Raw genomic sequence first — 13,055 nt, forward strand, 5'->3', positions numbered from 1 at the left:
GAGCTCAACAAGACCAGCTGGACTGTGACTGAAAAAGCATGGGATAAAACTGGACTCTCTGAACATGGCGAACTATGAGGGCTGTAATTCTAATTTTTATACCTGATATTTGTTCTTTTTGCAAATAACATTGTATTAGACTTAGAACTTTCCTATTTAAACAAAAGGTGAGGTGCTGTAGGAATTCCTACCACCAGTAGCCTTTAAGTTACTCACCCACTTGGGCTTGCCCTTTTATACTATTTAGGCCAATGTAAAGCACGCATGTGGCCTCTTTTCCAACTGCAGGATTCAGTTTCTGTTTCCAGTTTCAACAGAGGATTTTATCTGCGAGTCTACCCCTAAATAAATAACCCTCTATTATGCTCAGTTCTGAGCTAGTGTCGGATTTTTTTAAGCATCCTTTATCAGGTATCTTGATTTCAAAATTTGGACCTAAGAATATGTTACTTAAAGAGGTTCTTCTTTTGTTTCCACAGAGGATGAGAACCTGTGGATTGCTTTCAGACCAATAATGTTTGATGGATCAGATCCCTGGAAAGGTTGCCAAGAACACAACCCAAAAATTACTTTGTCCAACTGCTGACTGAGATAAACCTAACACATAAGATACACCATAAAAGACCTGATTAACTATGTCCCCAATTAGCAGGAAGTAATCTTGAGAACTATGCCCAAGTTCCCAAATATTGTTTAAGATTTTTCTTTAAATTTAAAGGGGGATATAATATAGATATGAATAATTTGCATGAGTATGGATTTCGGATTATTGATACAAGTTTAAGATCAATTATGTCATACCATGTGTGTGTGTATATATATATATATATATATATATATATATATATATATATTTCTGCTCTTGATTAAGGTATTGTGTTTATGCAACTCATTTTAAAATGTAATGTAATGGGCCAGGCAGTGGTGGTGCATGACTTTAATCCCAGCACTTGGGAATCAGAGGCAGGTAGACCCTGTCATTCAATTATCCAGATAATTAGTATATGTAGAAAGCAAGTAAGGCAACAAAAACAACCCAGTGGCTAAGAATAAGCACACAAGAATTTTAACCTATCTTTCAAAGCATGATGTAAAGTTCGGGTAATATAGGGGAAATGTCAAGTTCAGCACCTAAGACAAAATACAAGTTCCTTGAATTAATCAAGTTAAGCCATCTATTCAGTTCTGTTTTTTTATCAACCTTAGTTGAGTAAAAGTACAGTTGAAGCATCATCTACATCTCTTTCTGCGGATGGAGAGCTGTCTCAGCAATGAAGAGTACTTATTACTGCTCTTGCAGAGGTCCTGGCTTCAGTTTCTAGAATCTGCATGTTGGTTCACAACAGTCTGCAACTCCAGTTTTAGGCTTCTGAAGTCCTCTGTAAGTGCCAGGCCATACATTGTTCTCATACATAGAGTCAAGCAAACATACATAGACACAAAATTAAGTGTATCTAAAAATTGACTTTAACTCCCTCATATGTAACTAGTGTTGTACATCCAGAGTTTGGGGAATAGAGTTCTGAACTCTGTCCTAAGGGGATATTGAAAATGCACAAATTTATGCACCAAATTTTACACAGAACTGAATCACACAGGGAGTAAATTGCAACCTAGGGAAAAAGATAAACGCAAACAACTGAAAGATATGAATGTGGGGACATCCTCCCTTAAATCAGGTTTCTCTTTATATATTCAGAAGATACCTACATATTGTTGATTGCGTGTTTAAAATCAGAAGAGTTTCCCAACTGGTACACATACATAAAAATGTTATAATGTAAGCCATATTTAATATATAATATATATATATATATATATATATAAAACTAAGAAAGAAAATTTCTCATTTTCTGGATTGCATTGACTAAATAAATGATTATGCTTGTCAATGCCAAATAAAGTAACATTCCTTTCGATGATAATGTTTTGATTTATTTTATTGTGTTTGAATTGATGCACTTTCAGGTGGTGTGAGCCTTATATTGTTATTGTTGACCTTGAATTGGCCACCAAAAGTAGATGTAATTTACCAAAAAAAAAATGCAAAAGGGCTCATCGGAGATAACCTCTTTATTGTGTGAGAAATAGTTCCATTCTTTTATCTCTTTATTTTAGGAATGTGTGTCTGACTGAGTGTATTTATATGCACCATGTGCAAGCAGAAACCCTGGGAAGTCAGAATAGGATGTTGTATCTCCTGGATCTGGAATTATGAATGCTTGTGAGCCACCATGTTGCAAGTGGATCCAAATAATGGCTCCTAACCACAGGCCAATTTCTCCAGCCCTGAGTAGCCACATTCTTTTTTTTTTTTTTTTTTTATTTTCAAGACAGGGTTTCTCCGTAGCTTTTGGTTCCTGTCCTGGAACTAGCTCTTGTAGACCAGGCTGGCCTCGAACTCACAGAGATCTGCCTTCCTCTGCCTCCTGAATGCTGGGATTAAAGGCATGCGCCACCACTGCCTGGCTAGCCACATTCTTTTAAGGAAGAGAAACGAGCATTATTGAGCCATATGCCATGGAGATTTTGGGGGGCAGTACGTAAAGAGCTTGACAACTTGGAATACTACATAAAGAACTCTACTGCCTATTTTCAACTTTACTTCCCAAGCAAAAATTCTTTGAGAAATTAAAACCAACTTTTAAATTTCCAACCTTTTAAAATTAATGTACTTTAAACACATCTCAAGAATAAATTAGTACATTCATGGACCATGATAATTCCTCTAGAGCTCAATGAAATTGCTTAAACAAGACTGACCTAGGAACTTGTTAGGAATTACTGTTAAAGACAAGCAACAATTCCCTCACCTTTGCAAACTCAGTCATCTTTTAAAAACCTAAGTGGAAATTGCTCGCTTCATAATTAGGTTTTCTTTACATATGAATTCCCTGCTATGACATTCTGTTAGCTTAGCTGTTAGCAATAAAGATCATGATCATACAACTGATTTTTTTTTTATCAAGGTCTTATAGAAGTTAGTTCATATCAGTGCTTTTATTTCTTTTTCTTTCTTCCTCTATCCTCGTTCTTTCTCTTTTTTCTTTTGCTCCTACTTTCTGATTTCTGGTAATGTATATGTATTCACAAGTAAGTGCATATGATGTTGGAGGAGGTATGAATGCCACAGCAGGGGAGGGATGTGGCGGTCAGAAGACACGATCTATGTGATGTAAGGAAGATTCACATAGATTCAGAGTATCAAATTTAGGCTACCAGACCTAAATTGCCTTTGTCAAGTGCCTTTACTCGCTGAGCCATCTGGCTGCCCCTGATATCATTTATAATTATTATTTCTTAATTTTTTATTTAAGAATTTGTTTGCTATGCAATCAAACAGATGCATGCCACGAAATGCTTGTGGAGATCCAAACACAATGTACAAGAGTTGCTTCTCTTCTACCATTATATGAATACCTGGTGTCAAATTCAGGTAGTCAGGCTTGGTAGCAAGTGATCTAACTGGCTGAGATATCTGGGCAACCTCTCTTTTTCATCCATTCTGGGTTTTGTTCTATTCTATGAAACATCACCGTGAAAAGCATGCACAGCTTGCCGCAGTGGATGGGAGGCAAGAAAAGCAGCTCCACTCTGCTTCTGTGATAGTTTGAAACTCTATCAACATTACGGAGATCATGGAAAATGGTCATATTCAGAGGGGGATACACTTTTCTTGATTGTGTAACAGTTCTTTTTGAAAATTCTACATTTATTCCTTCAGAGGAAACTGCTCTCAATGACCGAAGAAGCTCCACTACTTCCCAGTACTGCCACCTTGAGGATCCAATTTTTCATATGTAGACCCTGGGAGGTCAGATGTAATATACTCAAGATTAGGTTGCACGCTTGCCACCATAACCTCCTGAAAGCGGGACAGCTTAGATCGTTGAGGAAGAAGGGTAGCTGTGCTCATTGCAAATGAGGAGAACATTTTTTAGCTCACAGAATTTTTGAATAATAAAAGATCTCAAAATACTCTAAGTGCCTAGATATTATGAACTCCATGGAATAGGGGAGAAAATAAGTCTCAAAGAGATTAAATTCTAGTCTCAATGTCATACAGCTGGTGTATTATAGGACCTCCATTCAAATTCAACTATTAGGAGTTCACTCAGCATATGAGCCTCTATTTCATTACTGGGAAAGGAAAATAGTATGGAAATCCATATGGGTGTCAAGAAACAGGATCTATTTTGAAACTCCATGGCTTTATGATCATCATCTATTCCCTTCTCTGAGTAAGGCTGGCATTGCAAAACTTCCATCTGTCTGACACGAATCAGCTTATTATTGAAGGAGTTCACATAATCTGCTTGATCTACTATAGTTTCAGTATTTAACAGGACTATTCATAACTGCTTTTTTTCTGAAAGATTTCTTAGGAGACTCATCTGTCCATCTTCCTCCTTTTCCTTGATATGGTTTACCTCTATTTCCTAAGAGTTTACATTCTGGGTTAGTTTTTATGATGTTAGATGGTAATAAAGATCTATGAAATCATCCCCAACTGTCCAAAATAATAACAGCATCTCGGTTTCTAGCTCCAGTGATGTCAGTGCAGAGGTAACTGACTTTCGTTGCATGTATGACTTGCATGTATTTCTTTGCAACCGGCCCTTGCCTGCATCTAGATTTACTTGCAATGGGATTTTGTGGCTCTCTTGAGTCCCTAACAGCTAGTGCTTATGATGAAAAAGAGCACCAGAAGGGAAAAACACAAATCTAAGAATAATCTCTTATAAATTCCTAAAACCATAGACTTACTGGAACCTCAAGGGAGAAAAATCTATACACATAGCAAGCCAATTCCCTTCTTTTCCTGTGACACTTTTCTGACGTCTATTGAAGTCTGTGTATGTGCATAGAGGGACCATCTCGTTCCCTGGAGGCGTTCTATCAGAAATTCTGGCCAATATCCACTTTATTAAAATGTGCTCTTGGTGTTCACTCAGTGACCCCAAGTTTTATTTCTATTTAGGACATTGCTTTCTTTTTCCTGTCACTCTTGGTAGGGATGAAAATTATATAAAACAAATAAAAATGGTTACTTCAGAGCCTTTGATTTAGTAAATGATGATAGCATTGTTCTCAAGAAGTTTTAACCATCCCTCCTCCCTATTAATGAATCAAATAAGTTAGAATTCTTGGTGGCAGCAAAGCAATATGTAGTGGAAATTTTATTAGCTTTATGGATATTTCTCAACTATAGGCAGTTGGAAATGTTTACACTGTCGCACTTTGTTCCTGTCTCTAGGGATAGGCTAGACATTTAGATGTTTACTCTCATATAATTTTTTATGTTATTCTCTTTTACAAATCACACCTCAAAATCACATCATCTTGTAATCAATTGATAGTCAGTTCTTTATGGATCAATAAAAATACTGCCCTTTTTCTCTGTTTTCATGTAAAAACAAAGGTGTCTTCTACAGATTTCAATCAACATTTGAATAAAGGAACATTTAAGATCCTCTGTGAATGTTCCCATCATTGCCTGTCCTACCATCCTCAGAGTCAACCCCCACACACCCCGAGCCTTCCCTTGTTTAATGGAGAAATAACTGGCTGCCCCCAAAGTGATGCTGGGTATGCAACTCTCGTTTCCGAAATTCTCGCTTCTATTTTCCTCAATTTTCTGCTGCATTTCTTCTAAGGCTTAACTGTCCTGGAGGCTTTAATTGGTCCATTTCTAATCACTTTTGGCATCATATAATTATTCATTTCCCTTGTAGGAAAAAAGCAAGAGAGCTGTGTTGTTAAATATAAAATATTTTATTGTAGGGCCTCTGTGAGCACTTCAGACTGACCTTTTCTATTGCGTGTATGGAGTCAGCACCGCACAATATGGGCCCGTGTTGTATTCTATATTTTAAACAGCTCTCCACATACTGTGCCACACAGGCTCTTGCTTAACTTATGTGCCTCCCTAAACTTCCTGCTCTCTTTATTACAATGACCTTGAGGCTATATTCACTTCTGGCCAATTAAGCTGTAAATCAGAATTTATCACTAATAGCCATGCAATTATAGGCTGCAGTAGAATTGCTCAGCAAAAAGAGATATCTGTATACATTTAGGTTTTGTTTATCTGCCAAAGATCAGACAAAATTAGAGCAAATGCAGTTTGCTCTTTTTCCCCACCTACTCAAAATACTGCTTATCTGGCATATTTACATTTCATTCTCATTAAAATATGTGTGCAATTCTATATTATTTTTGTACCCTCAGTATGATTGATTAAGAGACTACATTCTATTAGAGATGAGATATAAGCTTATAGGTAGGTACAATAATAAAACATATTGAGTCTTACAAAACAAAACTTTTCTAGACAATGTTGTTTAAAATTGTGCTTTAATTAACTATATTGAAACCACCAAAAGTGAAGGTTTGTTTTCTGGTTTACTTTTTTTTTTCCATTTTTAGGACGGACCAGGCAAGCTGCATTAAATTTGGGCATGAAATGCCTTCATCTTCATCTCCAAATTGTGAGGGTTCTAGTCAACACAGTCCTCAAAATATTTGCCCTCTTCAATGAGGCCAGCAATCTAGGTCAGTGATGGAAATGTTGACAATGCCTTCATTTTTCTCTTCTTGAGGAAATAGAAAAGTAATATAATTGTGATTATCAGAATGCTGTAGCAGAAGTTGAAATACAAAATAGACTATAAATGAAATTTCTTCTCACTTCTATTAATAGCAAGAGCTTCTATAAACTGGTTTCTGTGCATCATTGCTTGATATTTGTGAAGCTTTTATGTGCGCTTCAACCTCTTCATGAAATGATTCAGAAGTGTATATTGTGAACAGATATTTACTTTATGGGTCATTCTATAAAGCAGAGAATATTTGCATGTGCTTAATCTTTTGGATTATTATAACTGCATTAAATTTCTACTAATAACTGGAATTGACAATCACTAGTGTAGAATTAAATACTTATGTAAGAGATCATTCAAGTATGACATATTTTAAAATTATCATATTGTAGATATTTAAATGTTTCTGTTAATTAAGATGCTTTTAATAAATTGGGTATATTAAAAACTATTAAGAAAAGTATTATATAACAAGGAATTATGCTACTTGAAAGAATATTAATTTGATGTCTTTACAATTCACATTATATATGTAACATATTATAAAAAATATATTTCCATAATCATAACAGATAATTAAAAAGGTATCTGAGTATTCTTCAGAAAATTACTTTAAAAATAGATTAAAATTAGGACCTAGGTTTTCGATACACACTAAAAGCAGCTTGGATCATTCAAAAATATGTAAATATTTGCATATTTTAGTTTCCTTGATTTTTTTACATAATGAGATATACTTAAATTCATGATTATTGACCAGTAAAAAAAATGGTATATTATATATTTTGCTTAAGTCAGTTTCAATTAATAGTTTAGATTGTTCTTACACAAAAATATTGCCCCCATTTAAGATTTCTGATTAATCTTGAATATGACAAGAGCATTTGTTCAACTATGTTCATAGCAGTATTATTTGTAATAGCCAGAACCTGGAAACAACCTAGATGCCCTTCAATGGAAGAATGGATGAAGAAAGTGTGGAATATCTACACATTAGAGTACTATGCTGCGTTAAAAAACAATGACTTCTCAAATTTTGCATGCAAATGGATGGAAATAGAAAACACTATCCTGAGTGAGGTATCCCAGAGCCAAAAAGATGAACATGGGATGTACTCACTCATAATTGGTTTCTAGCCATAAACAAGGGTCATGGAGTCTACACTTGGTGATCCCAAAGAAGCTAAGTAAGAAGGTGAACCAAAGGAAAAGCATATAGTTGTCCTCTTGGCTATGAACCTTCATCTGGTGATGGATGGAGACAGAGACAGAGACCCACACTGGAGCACTGGACTGACCTCCCAAGGTCCCGATGAGGAGCAGAAGGAGGGAGAACATGAGCAAAGAAGTCGGGACCACGAGGGGAGCACCCACCCACTGAGACAGTGGAGCTGATCTATTGGGAGCTCACCAAGGCCAGCTGAACTGTGACTGAAAAAGCATGGGATAAAACTGGACTCTCTGAGCATGGCCAACAATGAGGGCTGATGAGAAGCCAAGGACAATGGCACGGGGTTTTGAACCTACGTAATGTGCTGGCTTTGTGGGAGCCTAGCCAGTTTGGATGTTCACCTTCCTAGAAATGCACGGAGGGTGGAGGACCTAGGACTTACCACAGGGCAGGGAAATCTGACTGCACTTTGGGCTGGAGAGGGAGGGGGAGAGGAGTGGGGGGAGGGAGAGAAGGGTGGGAGGAGGGGGAGGGAAATGGGAGGCTGGGAGGAGGAGGAAATTTGTTTTTTTTTCTCTTTTCTCAATAAAAAAAAAGTTAAAAAAAATAATCTTGAATATGAACTGCAAGAAAATTCAGTTATTCCAACATAGTCATACACATTTTTTTTTTTTAGAGATTCTAAAGGAAACAACAGGAAATCTAAGCACAGAGCCTTGGGCTGATGAGATGGCTCAGCAATTAAGACTTCACTGCTCATACACAATTAGATAAAACTAAAGCACTCATATTAAATCTGGACAAGGTAACTTTTTTATATTAATTGAAATATAATGTGAATTGTGGTTATGGTTTGTACAAATTTTCAAAAAAGAATGCCTTTAGAAGACCCAATGAGCAGAATAATGGAAAGAGATGAGGTGAAGTAGGAATCCAGGAGCCAGTTTAAGTGAACTTAAATGAAAGCAAAACTTTGGGACACAAAATACAGTTTAGAAACATGTCTATATGCTTATGTCATGGGAAATCTTCTATGTGACAAGAAAGAGTCATATGTGACATGGACCATGGAAGAAATGAATGGCAAGTCTTACATTTATCTTGTTACTAGATTACCAAGAATAAGAATTATAAATTTTATCTGCAGATCTGTGGAACACTACAAAGAATTTGATTAGATTATTGTAACTATTTTTAAGGAAAACATCAAAGCTGAATATACCAAAGTCACCAGAATACCTAACCCTCTCAAGAGTACATAGATCATGGAAAACACACAGACTACAGAAGCACAGCAATGAAAAAATAAGTTTTAGAGTTTGATTCAGAACATGCAATATAGGAGCCATATTTAAGGAGTGACAGAGGTAATCATATTGAAAAAGAAGAGTTGCAAGGCAATCATCCTGAGAAAACAATTGGTAGAAGCAAAAGATTGTATACAGAGGGAGAAGTTATTTTATTCTGGGGTCTGCATAGACAATTGCATGCCTGGTTAAAATATGCTCCAGTTTCTCCCAACTCACACCACTGCAACACCTACAATAGCATGGAATAACACATCCACTAATATGGGATCGTTGTGTTTGTTCATTCATCTGTTAGCTTAGCTTGCATTTAGTAAGAAGATATGAATTGCCAGATATTACCTTATGGGAAAAAAAATGAACAAAGCTAAGACAGGTTCCTTTCTCAAAATTTTATGGCTTCTTGATACATGAGAAAACTAATAAGCAAACAAGCTAGCTCCAAATCAAAGAGCTGGAGATCCAGGAGAGTGAAGGAAGATGGAACTAATTGTATTTTCAAAGAATAAGATGATAATATAGCAATCAGTACAGGACCTTTTTTTTATTTAATACAGAGTTTTACTGAACACATCATAATGGTAAGGATATTGAACAAACAAACACACAAACAAACAAATGCACAGTTCATTCAATAACAGCAAATAGAGTTGATTTCTTTGACTTTCAAACCTGACATCTATGACATGGAAGCAGGAAGCTTTCAGAGATGTTGTTACAGGTGGAAAGAGTAGGGTTCTGAGGAGAGCAAACAGATCCAAAGGGGCTCATCTCTTTCCCATGAATATATCTTATTCAGAACTCTGTTATGGAATCCAAACATTTTCAGGAGATGAGAAGGTAAGATAAACTCAAATATACCCTGAAGTAGGATCATGCTTCATAGAGTCTACATACAACAATGCCTATCACAATAGGGCTAGAAAAATTAATTTTATTTTCTTTAACATAAAAAATAATAACTAATAAATCTGACATATTTGTATTCATCTATATCTCTCAAAATTATCACACAAAATATTTTACTTATTTTGGAAATTTTTCTATTTCTTTTTGATATTGTTAGATCTCTATTTCTACTAATTGCTCAGAAAGATTAAAAAAAACATATACAATACATATATGCTTCATATAGTGTAAAACTTGTTTTATATTTGATTAGTGTTTTACCATTCAATACACAGTTTTTTTCAAATATATTACTGATATATAGACCATACCCAGACACATTACCTTTTTAAAAATCTTAAACAGATACCTAAGCTACTTAACTTTCCTTAAGTATTTTTATAAGTCTCCAAATGAAAGGGAACATTTCAAGACATTGGAGTATCACACTGAAAATGCTAAACACAGTGAACCCTCAATAAATACTAGCTGAACGAGCAAACACGGTCAGCTGGTAGTGGAAATTCCATCGCAGGCACAGGAATTTGTAATGTATCCCACAAGGAAAACCCAAAAAACTTTTTGCGCAGAAAAAAGAATGCTAAGAGTAGTTATTTAGAAATATTTCTCTGATGTAGGATCCAGGAATAATGAGAGGGGAAGGCTGCGATGAACATTTATCAAGAAGCTGTTATGGGAATCCTGTACATGAGTCTGGGCCTCAATAATGGCTGGCAAAAGAGGAATAAGGAATAATTGCTTTTAAAACAAAAGTTGGGGAATTGTTAAATTGCAAGCTACAAACTGTGCAGTGTAAAGGGATAAATATCTAAGATTACTGCAAGGGCTACATTTGAGGGAAGGGATATGGTGCAATGTTATAGAGAGCCTCACCCAGCACTTACACGTCTCTCTGAGGCAGCTGTGTTACCAATTGGCAGCAATTCTTCTCTCTGTAGATAAAGGATGCATTCCCATTAGTACTTTGAATTTGATTAATCTTACTCTAAACACCCTTCACTTAGGGTCTGTTAAACATTATTTTGGAGGATTGGAAAAATGAGTTTTATATTAATTTATGCTACAAGCCTCCAAAGCACTATATAATGCTCATGAAATAGCTTCCTTCAAGTAAACAATTAGCACTGGCACTTGTAAACATTTAATAATTAAATTAGAAGAGAAATGTTTTCAGAAAGCCCATTATAAAATATAACACAAAGATTTGGTCATAAATTGACTTAGAAAAAAATGTGTGAAGAATTTTTCTTTTAACACTTAAGATCATAATTCTGTGGCTTGATTTTATTGATAGAGATAACGTGTATGCTGGCATTTTCCAAATTAAATTTATTTAAATATGGTATTTTTCAAATTGTCTTTTTAAACAAGTTTTATTATAAAATTTAGTTTACCCAGTAAACTAGTACATTGCATTTTTCCTGAAATATGTGAAATCTCATGATAGATAGAATAAACCATATTAGATCTAAATGGTTCTTTATAATTGCATAAACTTCAAAATATGTCCATGAGAACTCATGGGGCTCTCATCTCTGTTGACCGTTTTGTGCATACAAAGAGGAGGGAGGCTATAAATAAATCATTACAGAATTCAGACTGTCCCGAAAATGAGATTAGTGTTTTCTTGAGTTTGTGTAGAAACACTATTATTTTAGATGAGATATAGTGGAAATCCCTGCAGTTACAGCTAAAGATTTTCTGAATACCTAGTGTTTCAGAATTCTATGTTGAAGTACCTCTAATCTAACAGAATAGGTGACCATAAATGAGACTACTCAGTGTCTGCACTCCCTTTCCTGGAGGGCAAAACTGATGAAAACCACTGCATAAACATTTACTCGGCATGTCTTTATTGCACAATCACATTGAATCCCTGATATCAGTTAAATTTGGCACAATTTTGTTGTCTCAATATTTACACTAAATGAAAATAGAGTTTGAAAGAAAAAGCACATAGCGCAGGTATCCTAACAAATTTAAATGAGCCTTAACGATCTACATTTACTATTTAATCAATCATCAACTGTGTAGAAAGTGTTAAACCTTCCTAAAATGCATCCTTATGTTAAAAATATATAAATGTTAACACAGGTAAACATTGCACCAGGCTATTTTGCATCACGAGGAATCAGTGGGTTAGCATATTAACTGAAGCATATCTTCAAGGGATCTAGAGAACCTCTAGGAATCAGGAAAGGTACCTGTCAAAAGGCAGAAATTTCGTGTGTGCCCCGTCTCCTATGCAACAGCCAGTGAAACTGAAAATGAGTTCCATAGGTCTAACCTACCGGTAGAAACAAAGGATGAAATGGGGTCCTGCCCAGCCCCATGACAGAAAGAGCTGGAAAATGATACCCACACAGAGGCCCATGATAGTCTGCCACAGGCCCCAAAGAGCAAACACAGGCACACCCAGTGCCTTGTGCGGCTAAGGAGACAGACATTATTATGATCAGCAGATGCATGGGTGTGGTATGTGTGAGAAAGAGACAGAGAGAATGGTTCATATCCTGTGGGCAGAGCCATATCTGAAGAGGTGAAAGCAGTGAGAATTGAGCTGATGGGTTGGCTTGATTGTGCCCCAGGAGGACTATAGTGATATCCGGACCTGGGCTACTGCCAAAGCCAAAGTCTGTGTTCATGATAGCCACCACACTATCAAAGCCTATGTTGATATCCATGGCTTCTGATACCACTCAAGGCCGAGAGAATCGGGCTGTACAAAGTTGACCCTGCCCCATCACTGCCTACAAAACTAGGAAGAACTGGTTCTGGCCCTCATTAGCTGAAGCACTCAGAATAGAGTCCTTCACCTCACCTGGGCAGCACAACAGAACTAAGCACGTTTCCCAGAGGCTTGGGAAGTTGGCCCTAAGGGTGCGAGAATAGGAGAACAAGGGATATTTGTGATGGGGTGAAAGAAAGATTTCTCTCCTCTCCCCTTCTACCTGCAACAGATGGGAGACCTGACCCAATTCTTCACCAGTTGCATCCCTTAGAAGAACAGGCCCTTTGTGTTGCCCGGGTAGCAAAATAAAGTTGACCCTGTAGACAGGGGCACTG

At 36.4% G+C, this 13,055-nt stretch overlaps 1 pseudogene; it reads right to left on the reverse strand.

Annotated features, from left to right (window-relative positions):
* The window catches only part of LOC121458689, a 33,859-nt pseudogene extending 21,186 nt beyond the window's left edge, over positions 1-12,673 (reverse strand).
* Between the last annotated feature and the right edge of the window lie 382 nt (positions 12,674-13,055).

Source organism: Microtus oregoni, unplaced genomic scaffold (genome assembly GCF_018167655.1).
Source record: "Microtus oregoni isolate MIOR12 unplaced genomic scaffold, Mior012 000001F_ref0000356, whole genome shotgun sequence".
Lineage (NCBI taxonomy): Eukaryota > Metazoa > Chordata > Mammalia > Rodentia > Cricetidae > Microtus > Microtus oregoni.